The sequence below is a fragment of the Dermacentor variabilis genome, chromosome 1 (assembly GCF_050947875.1).
Source record: "Dermacentor variabilis isolate Ectoservices chromosome 1, ASM5094787v1, whole genome shotgun sequence".
Lineage (NCBI taxonomy): Eukaryota > Metazoa > Arthropoda > Arachnida > Ixodida > Ixodidae > Dermacentor > Dermacentor variabilis.
The window spans coordinates 234,988,859-235,001,336 of record NC_134568.1 but is presented as its reverse complement, the minus strand read 5'-3'; the positions used below and the strand labels follow the sequence as shown (position 1 = coordinate 235,001,336).

Genomic DNA, 12,478 nt, shown 5'->3' with positions numbered 1-12,478 from the left:
GCAACTGCAACTGCAATACTTTTGAGCAGTTACGTATTGCTGGCAAGAAAGAAAGAAAGAAAGAAAGAAAGAAAGAAAGAAAGAAAGAAAGAAAGAAAGAAAGAAAGAAAGAAAGAAAGAAAGAAATGTGTAAGAAAAGTAATGTACGGTAAGTCAGAAATACGGCTACAGGTTGTGTTTGATGGGTTTCATTGCATTGGGGATACAGATACGACATCATTCAAGAGGCAATGTCTTAAGCTAACGATGGACAACAACCACAACAAAATGAAGCGTATAATTATCTCAAACTGCTCGTCCTTTGTAACCCAGCATAATCTAGAATGATCTGGTAGTGTCGCACATAGATTTATGAAGCATGAATATTGGAATTTTGTGAATTCCTTCTTCAACTGTTGTTTTCAGCATGACAATATCTCGCAGTCTCTTAAACGTAAACCTCCTGCTTAATATCTCTCCCCAAATTGTGATCGCAGGCTGCGAAATCAGGAGAGCAGGCTGGACATTCTGTCGGCCCTCTGTTTCCCACCAATCTCGTAGGGTAAAAGGCGTAGGGTCGTAGGGTAAAAGGCAAAACGACGAGGACATGAACGCGGAGTAACAGGACGCCGTCCACGTCGTCTTCCACCGTTTGTTACCCTTTGACATGAAAGACCAACTAGCTCAAAATAAGATCCTGCCCACCAATATGTTTGGCAGTTCACGGTTCAAAATTTTCCTCACCACAGTAGCATAACAAAAAAAGTAGCACCACAGGCATGTTGGGATAAGCCATGTTTGTGTCAAGACATTTTGCGCCATCAGCATCGCAAGTTCATTAAGGGTTTACATTAAGGGTACTGTTCACCATCAGTGTCTCGCAGGTTCACGATCATTCTGGTACAAAGAGCCCGCGCTGCAACAGTGGCATGCTACTCATGGTCAGCTTAGTCCCGTGAGTGTTACCTCAAATAAACCAATGGTTCATGCTGGTTTGTGTATATATATATATATATATATATATATATATATATATATATATATGAAACGAAAGTGTATTTCGCTCATTTGGGCAGAGACAGCATCCCCATTCTTTCATTCATCCAAAATATACACATGTATACCGTACATACACAATATTGCACATAATATACATTACTAAAAAGTCACGAAGAGCATCAATGGAAAAGATACACATAGAATGGTCACACAAGTGTTACAAAGCAAACACATACATCAGCCGGAGCTCATTGCGAGACGAAGAGAAAAGATTGAAACGAACCGAATTGTAATAATTTAGGAGTGTGGGTAATGTATACCTCAGGCACTGTTTCCCATAGTTTGACCGTGGTGTCGGTACTGTCCAGTCTTCGAAGTGTCTTGTGATATAATTTGTTGCTCTAGTTTGCAATTGAGCGAGTTTATGCAGATTAAAAATATTCTTATAGACTTCCGCCTTATAGACGTGACTTAATCGATATTTGTACAGATTATACGCTGGAATTACACCGGTGTTCATGAAGAAAGTTATTGTCGATGCAGTGTAGGGAGCATTATATGTATGTCGGAGATATTTTTTCTGTAGTAAGTGAATAATGCTCTAGATTGTTGGATGTCGTGTTTTCCCACACTAACAGTTCATGTGTGAAGAAAAAAGGGAATTATATAGCAAGAGTTTGATGCGCGTAGAAAGAATATACCTTAAGCGGCCTATTACACCTGTTATTTGGCCCAATTTGACTACAACATTTTTGACATGATTATCCCAAGACAGGTTCGCGGAGAAAATGACACCCAGACATTTGAACTTCTCGACTATTTCAATACTTAGCCAGTTTAATTTAATATCTTGATGCGGAGGTATATGTTTGTTTTTCGGCTTAAATATAACTGCTTTCGTTTTGCTCTCATTTACCTTCATTAAATTAAGTTTCGACCATTCTTATAAGGATTTCATTGTACTGTTGCATTGTTTAATAAAAGTATGAATGTCATTACCGGCGGAAAAAATACTGGTGTCATCTGCATAGATAATAAATCTTGCCTGAGGGTTAGTGTTGACGATATCATTAATATAAATATTAAAAAGTATAGGGCCTAAAATACTTCCCTGGGGCACTCCGCAGGACAGTCCTGGCTTTCGAAGTAAAAGTATTTATTTTAACAACTTGGGCTCTGTTGGAAAGGTAGGATTTTATAAGAGATAGTGACTGTCTTCGTATCCCATAATATTGTAATTTCTCTAGCAAAATATTATGGTCAACTAAATCAAATGCTTTAGAAAAGCCTACGAAAATACCAACAACTATTTCTTTGTTCTCAAACTCTGTTAGTATATATTCTTTCACTCACTCTGTTCTAGTAATGCTAACTCGACTGATTTGTTCTTGCGGAAACCGTATTGATGTGGTGTTAACATGTTTTTCAATAAAGTTTATCATCCTTGAACACAAAATTTTTCCAAACACTTTTGAAAACACGGGTAGAATGGATACTGGTCTGTAATTTCCCAGATGATTGCGATCTCCTTTTTTATAAATAACAGTAACCTTCGCACACTGTATTTTCGCTGGAAAAATCGCTGATTGCAAGCATGTGTTAAAAATATGAGCGAGTACTGGGGCAATAATGTCAACCACATGTTTAATATGGCCAACTTGAAGGCCGTCAATGCCACAACTGGTGCTATTGTTCAAGGCTTTTATAACGGGCGCAACTTCATTCAGTGTTACAGGATGATGGTACATTGTGTTCTTATTATGAGCGCGTACGTAGTTACTAGCCTGAGAGGATGGAGACCGAGTCTTATCGATACTTTTGAAGAAATCATTAAATGCGTCAGCGAGTTTAACACCGGATAAATCTTTGCCATTAATTCGTAATTTCGTTAAAGGCCTATGTGAGCGACTTCGATTTAGAAGAGTGTTCAACCTCGACCATAGCAAACTATGTTAACGACACTCAATGTCCAGCAAAGATGAATAGTATACTGTGCGCACATGTCGCAACATTTTTGTTCGCTTATTGCGATACTTTTTGAATACGACGAGGTCATCGGTTGATCGTGTCTGAAGGAAATGTTGGCATAACTTGTCCCTAATTTTCGTTTCATTGAGTAATTCAGGAGTAATCCATGGCTTCCGCGTTCTCTTCCTTTTTCTTCGTGTTCTGAAAGGGAAGCTCTTGTGATAAAGTTGGGTCAGTATATCCAAGAACTTGTCGTAAGTCTCATCGGCATCTGTAAGGTTAGTGATCATGTCCCATTTTGTTGACATCAGGGCTTCGCAAAAGGACTTCAGTGTTTCATCTGTAATTAATTGGTACAACCCTGGTGGCAACTTTTTTCCTTGTGACTCGCTTAATTCTGCACACAGAAACACCGGCAGGTGATCACTGTTTGAACACGATAAAGCTCCAGATTTAACGTCTGACTGTATGGAATTAGTGATAAATAAATCAAGAGTTAACTCGCCTTCCGGTGTAACCCTAGTTGGCCCATTAATTAAATTGGCAAAACCATTTGATAATATGACCATATTGAAAGCATTTGATGAATAACTGTTCGTGCTCATGTCAACGTTAAAATCTCCACTGACCATTATTGTCGTAGAATTATGATTTTGAGCCACAAATGCTAGAAATTCGTCATAAAACTCTAGAAACGCTGATATATCACCGCACGGTGGCCGATAACACACTGAAGATACATGCTTATCAGTGCACAATGACAACAGTTCATAATCTGGAGACATTACGGTATAAGACTCAACGATTTCACATTCAGCAACGTCCATAATGAGCAGCGCTACTCTATCCCTCTCGAGTGTGACCTGTTTAAATAATAGGTATTATAATTATAGGTAACCTAAAAACATCAGTCATTAGTACTACATGTCTCGGTTAGCATGATAACCGAAAATTCAAAAGAAAATCTGGTTGGGGGACGGGGGGCGCCGCCGCACGCAGTAAACTCTAAAATGAAACTAATTTTGGGGGCGCCCTTGTTTAACACCAGGGAGCAGGAGAACGGTGTAGCTAGCAAATAAAGCTACATGTATTTGCCGGCCTCTCAATTGACGAGCACTTCCACATTTCCGGAATCAAGGGTTAATTCTGCTCTGAGGGCTAGCCCAAACATCCACGGAGAAACAAGGTGGGCGCCCTGACTCGAAAACATCTGTTTTTTTTTCTTAAAATCAGTAAATGGGAACATTGCTGGAATGACTTCCTGATGTCATTTTTTTTTTCGTAAAAGTTCGAAGTTTAGGGTCCGGCGACAAGAGATGGTCTTATAGCTTGCTGCTCAGGAGGACAAATTTTAGATATTGCATACTGTTTCACATGAGAAAAGTTAAATAAAATGATGGTTAGCATGAATATCATCATCATCAGGCTATTTTATGTCCACTGCAGGACGAAGGCCTCTCCATGCGATCTCCAATTACCCCTGTCCTGCACCAACCGATTCCAGCTAGCATCCGCAAATTTCTTTATTTCATCGCTCCACCTAGTCTTCTGCCGTCCTCTACTGCGCTTCATTTCTTTTGGTGCCCGTTCTGTAACCCTAATGGCCCAACGGTTATCTAACCTCCGCATTATATGACCTGTCCAGCGCCATTTTTTCTCTTAATGTCAATTGCAATATTAGCTATACCTGCTTGCTCTCTGGTCCAAACCGCTCTCTTCCTGTCTCTCAAGGTTATGCCTAGCATTCTTCGTTCCATCACTCTTTGTGCAGTCCTTAACTTGTTCTCAAGCTTCTTTGTCAGTCTCCAAGTCTCTGCCCCATATGTCAGCACCGGTAAAATGCACTGGTTATACACCTTCCTTTTCAATGATAATGGTAAGCTTTCAGTCAGGAGCTGACAATTCCAACCCATTTTTATTCTTCTATGAATTTCCTTCTCATGATCAGGGTTCCCTATGATTAACTGACCTAGGTAAACGTAATCCTTCAGAGACTGTAGAGGCTGACTGGCGATCCTGAACTCTTGTTCCCTTGCCCGGTTATTCATCATTATCTTTGTCTTCTGCATATTAATCTTCAACCCCACTCTTACACACTCTCTGTTAAGGTTCTCAATCATTTGTTGCAGCTCGTCTGCAACGTTGCTGAATAGAACAATGTCATCGGCAAACTGAAGGTTGTCGAAGTATTTGCCGTCGATCATTACACCTAAGCATTCCCAGTTTAATAGCTTGAATATTTCTTCCAAGCACGCAGTGAATAGCAATGGAGAGATTGTGTCTGCTTGTCTGACCCCTTTCTTTATAGGCATCTTCCTACTTTTCTTGTGGAGAATTAAGGTTGCTGTGGAATCTCTGTAGATGTTTCCCAGGATATTTACGTAAGCGGTCTGTGCTCCTTGATTACGTAATGTGTCTATGACTGCTGGTATTTCTACTGAATCAAACGCCTTTTTGAATGTGAATATGTGAACATGAATGTGCTTACTCTAAATGTGATAACGACGACAGTTTCTTTTATTTACCGTAATGTTTCTCATTATATTATGTATATTTTCACAGTATGTTTTTCTATGCTCAAAAAAAGAAAAAAATAACTGCTGTTATTTTCAGGTTTTTTATTCTTTCCTTTTTTTCAAGCGCTCTATGTATAGGCATTGGCATAGACGCTTACGCCTCCCCCCCCCCCCCATACTCCTTTTGTTTTTCGGAGCGATTGCTTCTGTAAAGTACGACCGGACGTTGCATTGGTGGATAGTTGTGACCATCACCCCAGCTGCCTCCCTCTCCTCCGCTTGTCTTGGCAGAGGCTGGAAGCACACGGACAGTAGAATAAGTTGACAGCAAGTATCTGCATAAAATACTTCGAAGCAGCGAGAATCCTTGTGTTAGAAAATAAACGGTAGAGAGGGATGGACGTCGCTCTCAATTTGCGCACCACGCACTGTTGCCAACGTACAGTGGCCTGATGGTGTGGAGTATCCCTGGTTGGCCCGCCTCGGCATTTAAAATACACGATAAAAGTGTGTAGGACAAACGCGAGTGTGATCGGCTGCAAGGTAATACAACAGTGACGTCAACCGTGAAAAGGCCGCCATTGTTGCCGGACATTTAAAGAAAGAAACAAGAGGCAGTGAACGGGAGTGGCTGTACGCGAACACAGGAAAGTGCGGAGGTAAACTGACACAATCATGGAAAACTGCAGCAAAAGGGAATAGTGACGCGTTTGTTGACAAAGTCCTTCACGAAGTCCTTCACAACGAGCTAGAGGAGACGAATTATTTAAAATAAATTATTTGTGTTAAAATATCATTGTTTCTTTTTTTTCTTTTTTACTGCGGCGAAGCGTGTCAATGAAATTAAACAAAATAACTGACAACATTTCAATACTGTATAATAAAAAATAGTTACTAGTTGCGTAGCATTGTATCTCACATCGTTGGTACCACGTCCCTACATTGTTTCGAAGATTTCATTACACTTTCTGTAGCGAGAGAAAAGGAAAAGGGTCAATGTCTGTTGTAGACTACTATGTCGTCACGGAGATTGCATTGTCGCATTGTACACGGCCACAAAATAGCGGTAACGAATCTGGAACGTACAGCATTCTCAAAAGACTCAATCATTCACAGTATAGTTCAGTCGCTAAACTTGTAAGTGGAGACGTAATGTGCTTTTATTCCACTTTACTTTTCAGATAACAAAGAAGCTTTGTTTCCCTCAGCAAGAACGTCAATTGGAAAGAATGATGAATATTGTATGTCTAATCCATGGTGTTTCTTTTTCTGTGCGGTTCTTTCACCCGTGAGCAAATGGAAAGCATCGTACTCGCTATTCGCTTCAGTATAGGCCACGGCGGGTGCTCGCGAGCGCGGGAGAATGAAAGGTGTGCAGGACACCGAAAGACGCAGAAAGAGGAGCCGCCACCGGCAAGCGTGCTCCGCCGTTTTGCTCCGCTGCGCGAGAGAAAGCCTCCCTTGCGTCAGTCGCGAAACAGCAAACGGACTCGTCTACTGCCGCGTACACACGTACCCCCGAAAGAACAATGGACAGAGCCGGGAAGGGAAAGCGAGCGAAAAGACAAAAGCGCGCCCGGCTCTCCGAAACGAGCCCATTGTTCGAAGGCCGCCCCGGGTCGAGATCGTAGCCTGTTTCCTCTCGGCGACTTGTTACAGGTTCACCCCACTCCTCCTCTGTGCTCGCCACCGCTGCTGCTACTGCTTCTGCGCGCTACACGTATGCTACTGGGGACCGCGTCGCAATACCTTCGCACCGGAGTTCCGCTCTCTTCGTTCCAGAGAAGCGCCCGCCCTCCGTCAGCCTCCGGTCCTGTTTTCGAGACATTTATTTTCTTTCTTTATATTTGTTTTCAGTAGCCCCAGTACAAAAGAGCTCGTTTATGGTGGGATCTCGGCTCCGTTGCAGCGCGATGGTTGTGTCCCTCGCCTTTCCGCGTCCGGAGCGTTTAATCGAACCGTCTCTCTGTTGGCGTTCGAATGCCCTGCGGGATCAAGCGTCGGTGCTATCGCCATGCCAACGACACTTGCGTGGGACCCGGCTTCACGCGCCTCGACAAAAACGGCAGCCTCTGACGTTCCTTCGCTGCATGGCCTTCCTGGTCGCAAATTTATCTCGCCCCTAACGATAAAAAAAAATAAGGATAATAACCAAACGCACGCGCGCATGAAACGGAACGCCGGTACTGACGCGGAAGAGCAGGAAGGAAAAATTAAGCAAACTGCGCCAACACTGAAGCGCCGAGGCGCGAAAAGTAAGCAGAAGGGTCGAATATCGCCGCACCCCGCAGGGTAGGTCGTTTATATGTCATTAATCGATACTGCGGTCATTCGAGAAGAAGAGTTGTGATTTACGATCGAGCGAACTGCGACGATCCGACGGAGAACACTGGGTCTCTCTACCATCTTTCTTCTATTTCCCGTCTTCTTTCTGTTTTTGTTTAGCTATAGTAAGCACGGGCTGCAAAAGTTAAAATAGAATTGGAGGGCTCCTAAAATGAAAGAGATAGCCTTCGATAAATACCTGCGTGGCTTGCTGGCAATGAGCTTTTTAGTTTCACTGCATCAAATCCAAAACCTGGTCTGCTTTCATGAAGCCGTTCGTTCGCATGAACTACTCTAGAGGAGGAGCGACGGCCAATCGAGATAGCAGACGCGTAAGTCAACGCCAAAAAAGATAACAAACAAACAAAAGTTGACTATCCAAATCCAACCCCTAATTCCGCGTGGTCAGTGTTTGACCACCGCATGTGAAATACTTTGCTTCGACAGTAGTTGCATATAAACTGGAAACCACGCTTGCTCTGTCCTTTCGTCCCTCTCTCCATCCGTTGTGTCCGTTACATCGCCGTCATCATTGTGTCGCCGAGCGGCGTAGTCTGCCAGTGTCACCCTCGCCATAGAGGGAGGAAGCACAAAGCGCTGCCCGCCGCATGTCACTGGGCGTCGCTCATACACCACAATGTGCAGCTCGGAGTCGGACGGTCCAGCCACTGAGCTATCGTGAATATGTACGTTGTACAGCGAAGCTGTTTATGGCTAGGGTTCCGTGAAGTTGTCATGTGTGTGAGCAAAAATTGTCATCATCAGCAATGGCTCGTTCTTCCACAGCTGGCTCGTTGGCGCCCCTCGGTGTAACCACACGAACGCGCTCGTGCCACTGCACGCGCGTCCGCCGTCGTCTTTTTCCACAGTTGGCTCCGTTGCCGCTCATCATGCCAGAGTTCCCATACTGCCCCTCCCTCTGCGAAGGCGCTGACGGCACTGGCCCACTGCCAGTCGGTGCGGTGATTTCGATCTCAAATTATTTGCCTTAGTATATCGCAAAATGAAAACACGAATGTATATAATGAATGTATAACGCGAATGAACGCGAATGTATCAAAATAAATGTGTGTGCGTGCCTTTCGTCACGATCACCCCCGATCAAGACAATAACCGTGTTCGTACCTTTCTTCAAAGTTCTGTATCGCCTCTTTGTCGCGTGCTGCACAGCTTCGCTGGTCATCCACCTACACGGAGTGGAATGGCTCATGATTTTTTTTCTTGTTCTTTTCCATAATGGAAAGAAAAGAACATACGTGCATGAAGTATGCATGGTGGACGAAACAAGCTATAGTCGCGTATATCCAAGCACAACACCAACGCTGCACAGGACAGGTAACAACGCAAACACTTCAACCATGCAAGAAGCAATGACATTTCGAAGCTAGAGACTAAAATAAGCATAAGCACCTCATCAATAGAGAATACCAGTCAGGTCAGAAGTCAGGGTAATCACAAAAATTTTCAGATGTGGAGTAATTTCTCTAAAACTCAATAAAAGCAATCGGTTCAGCGATCCGTCTAACGCGCGAGATATCGATAAAGTGTGCAACTATATGAGTAGCATGTCAAGAGGCACGTCTTTGCTGCTAGTTGCCTAGAGATATCGCATGGTATCAGAACTGGGGTCAAACTCTTTCTCTAAATTTCTCTGGTGGACATCCTCAAATTTCGCCCTCGTAGCTAATAAAACAGCGCTCTGTGGTTTCCAGTACATTATTAAAGACTACAATTAATTGAAGACACAAAAATGCCTTCCCTATGTACCAGGTTTAAACAAGCAATGTTTAAATGGGAACCTAATAAAATAATGTTTTGGGGCGAAGATAATTAAGCATTTTATACGCTCTTGCAAGTACGTCATGTCAAGAGAAGCCGAAGTATAGTGAGGGGGACAATGAGTGCGGAAAATTACAGCCTTACTCATATTTTTACACGAAACGGAGAAAGAAATTTTTATTTTAGAACTGAACTGTGCACGAATTGATGGATTCCTCACACTATCACCCGATAGAGATGTAATGCACTAGAATTTGGAGGCATTTTATCGTTCGATGATCTCTCACCAGACCTTCGTATCAGTGGCGTAGCCAGAAATTTCGTTCGGGATGGGGGGGGGGGGGGGGGGGCACGCAGCGGCTCGGCCTACTCCTTATAGAATTTGTCGATGGCTCAAATACATCATTAATAACTGCATTGCCACTGCAAAAGATGCTGCAAAGGAATTCTTGAAGGCTAAGCATCGTCAAGACAAGTCAAACATGCATTTCTTCATAAAAGAATGTACTCGTATGTCTCCAAACAACTTATATCAGTGCTTCCATGTTTTCTGTCTATTTAATAAGTAAAGAAAATATCACGCGAACTTTAGAATTATATAAATTTGAAACCAGCAAAGCAGTGCATGCCGCTGATATGAAAAATGTAAAGGCCATAAAATGAACAAGTTGACGACAAATATTTTAATGAAACTTGTTAACCTCCGTCTCTCTCTCTCTCTCTATCTCTCTCTTTCTCTCTCTGTCATACAAGAACCTTATTTACATTTTTGTACATATACAACGACCAGGGGAAAATCTCAATGACGCTTTCCTTTGTTAGAATATATTGCGCAGGAGCGGCTGTCATCGGCCGCGTATTGTGAGTAATTGCACCGAAATTATAGCCGCAACAGAGCGCACATATAAAAAGCAGGAGTTCTGCAAGATATGCAGGGCGAGTCAAATGAAAGTGCGAATATATGAAATGAAAGTGCGAATGAATGCAAATATATGACTAACGGCGTACTTTATTTAAAAGTAGTATCCATGAGCATTTAGACATTTGTCCCACTGACTAACGAGTCGCGTGATTCCCGTCGCACAAAACACCTTGGGTTGCTGCTTGAAAAAGTCTGTAACTTACTCTTTCACGTCATCATCCGACACGAATCTGGTTCTCTTGAGCTGTTTCTTTTTTCAAATGCTCCAAAATGTGGAAATCGCAAGGCGACAGGTCTGGGCTGTATGGCGGAAGTTGCAGCGTTTCCCACTTGAACTTTGCCAGTTTCGTGTTAACCACATCAGCGTCGTGGAGACGGGCATTGCCGTGGAGCAAGATGACCCCATTCGTCAATTTTCCACGTCGTTTGTTCTTGATTGGGACACGCAGCCGATCCGACGTTTTGAAATATCATATAAACGATAGATAGTCTCTCCAGGTTTAGCAAATGGCCGCTGACAAAAAAAAAGTCAGCACCTTTCCGGCGAAAATGACGGCCTTTGCTTTCCTTGGGGGTGGTGAATTCAGATGTTTCCACTGTAAGCTTTGCCGTCGTGTTTCAGGCACGTAGTAGTGGCACAATGATTCGTTCCCGGTCCCAATTGCAGACAAAAAGTCGTCACCCTCATTGTGATACCCGATTAGATTAATCAAGGCAGCGCGGAACCTCTCCGTCTTCTGGTGATTGTTCAAAATCTTGGGCATCCATTGCGCACACAAGATCCGATAACCGAGGTGTTCATGAATTATGGTGTGTCCCAAACCGTGACTGATGTTCACACGCCCTGCCAATTCATCGATGCTTATCCTCCGTTCTCGAGTAATCAGCCTTTGCACTTGTGTTGGGGTGATTGCACGGTGGCTTTGGCACGGTCTTGGATCGTCTTTGCAACGTTTGAACCGTTTTCTCCAATGCTTCACGGTGGCCAATGAAATGAAATGTTCAACGTACACGGCACCCATACGACAACTAATTTCTTTTTGGGAACGATCTTCAGCTGCAAAAAACCTCACGACACCACGCTGGTAAACTTGGAGTATGCATTATACCACGAAACCAAGTTCAACCCAGTGTACGAGAGCATTAAAGGGCCCCTCACCAGGCCGCATAGCAAATTTTGGTTATACGCTGGAAGTTATTACGTGTCCTCTAGGGGGTGTACTGCCGGAAAAATTTTTCAAATCGGCTCATTAATAGCCGAGGTAGAAATATTTCAGTGCCGCGAACCCATGATTTCAGGAGGCGAGCTCCACTGCATAGTGACTCTCTCAACTCGCCCCGTCTAGCCTCCGCAAGCGAAGTTCTTTCCCTGCGTTCCCCCATGCCGGACCTCGAAGATCGCGTGACACATACGTCATGGGCCCCACCTTCACCTTTTTTTTCTCCTCGCTTTCTTTTGTTTTCGGCGCCGCGCACTTTCGCTGGCGGCGTCGCGAGCGAGCTGTTATCGCTTCGCGCAGCGCACGATTTTGCGCGCTGTGCACAAGGACACATGACTAGCTCTATAATTCAGTGCTACGCGAATACTGAGGAAGAACAAGTGGATTGCAGAAAATTATCACGACGCTGGTATACGGTAGAAAATAATGACATAGTTTCGGTACCTGCGCACGGAACCGCACGACCGTGGGAAGAAGCAGACGAAGCGAGAGTACATCTCTCTTGCTTCGGTGTGAAGTAAAACAAAAAAAAATACACGCAGACATTCTGTTTGTGTGTTTTATTATTTCTCTAAACTTCAATTCGTCAATTCAAGCAACAGATCACACAGATAACAGATGTCTTGAATAACTCTCGAAGTCGCGTGTCACCACGAGCGACGTCACACTGCGAACACCAGTACGTAGGCGCCGGTACCCGACTACGTCATCCTCCGGCTTGGAGTGCGTCGGCCGCGAGGAGCAGAGAAAACGGCGTTCGGTTTGAAATT

The 12,478-nt window shown here is 43.6% G+C and overlaps 1 protein-coding gene across 1 annotated transcript in view; it reads left to right on the top strand.

Annotated features, from left to right (window-relative positions):
- LOC142559724 (lens fiber major intrinsic protein-like) overlaps positions 1-12,478 on the top strand; it is a 45,062-nt gene that overhangs the window by 8,744 nt on the left and 23,840 nt on the right. The window lies entirely within an intron of this gene.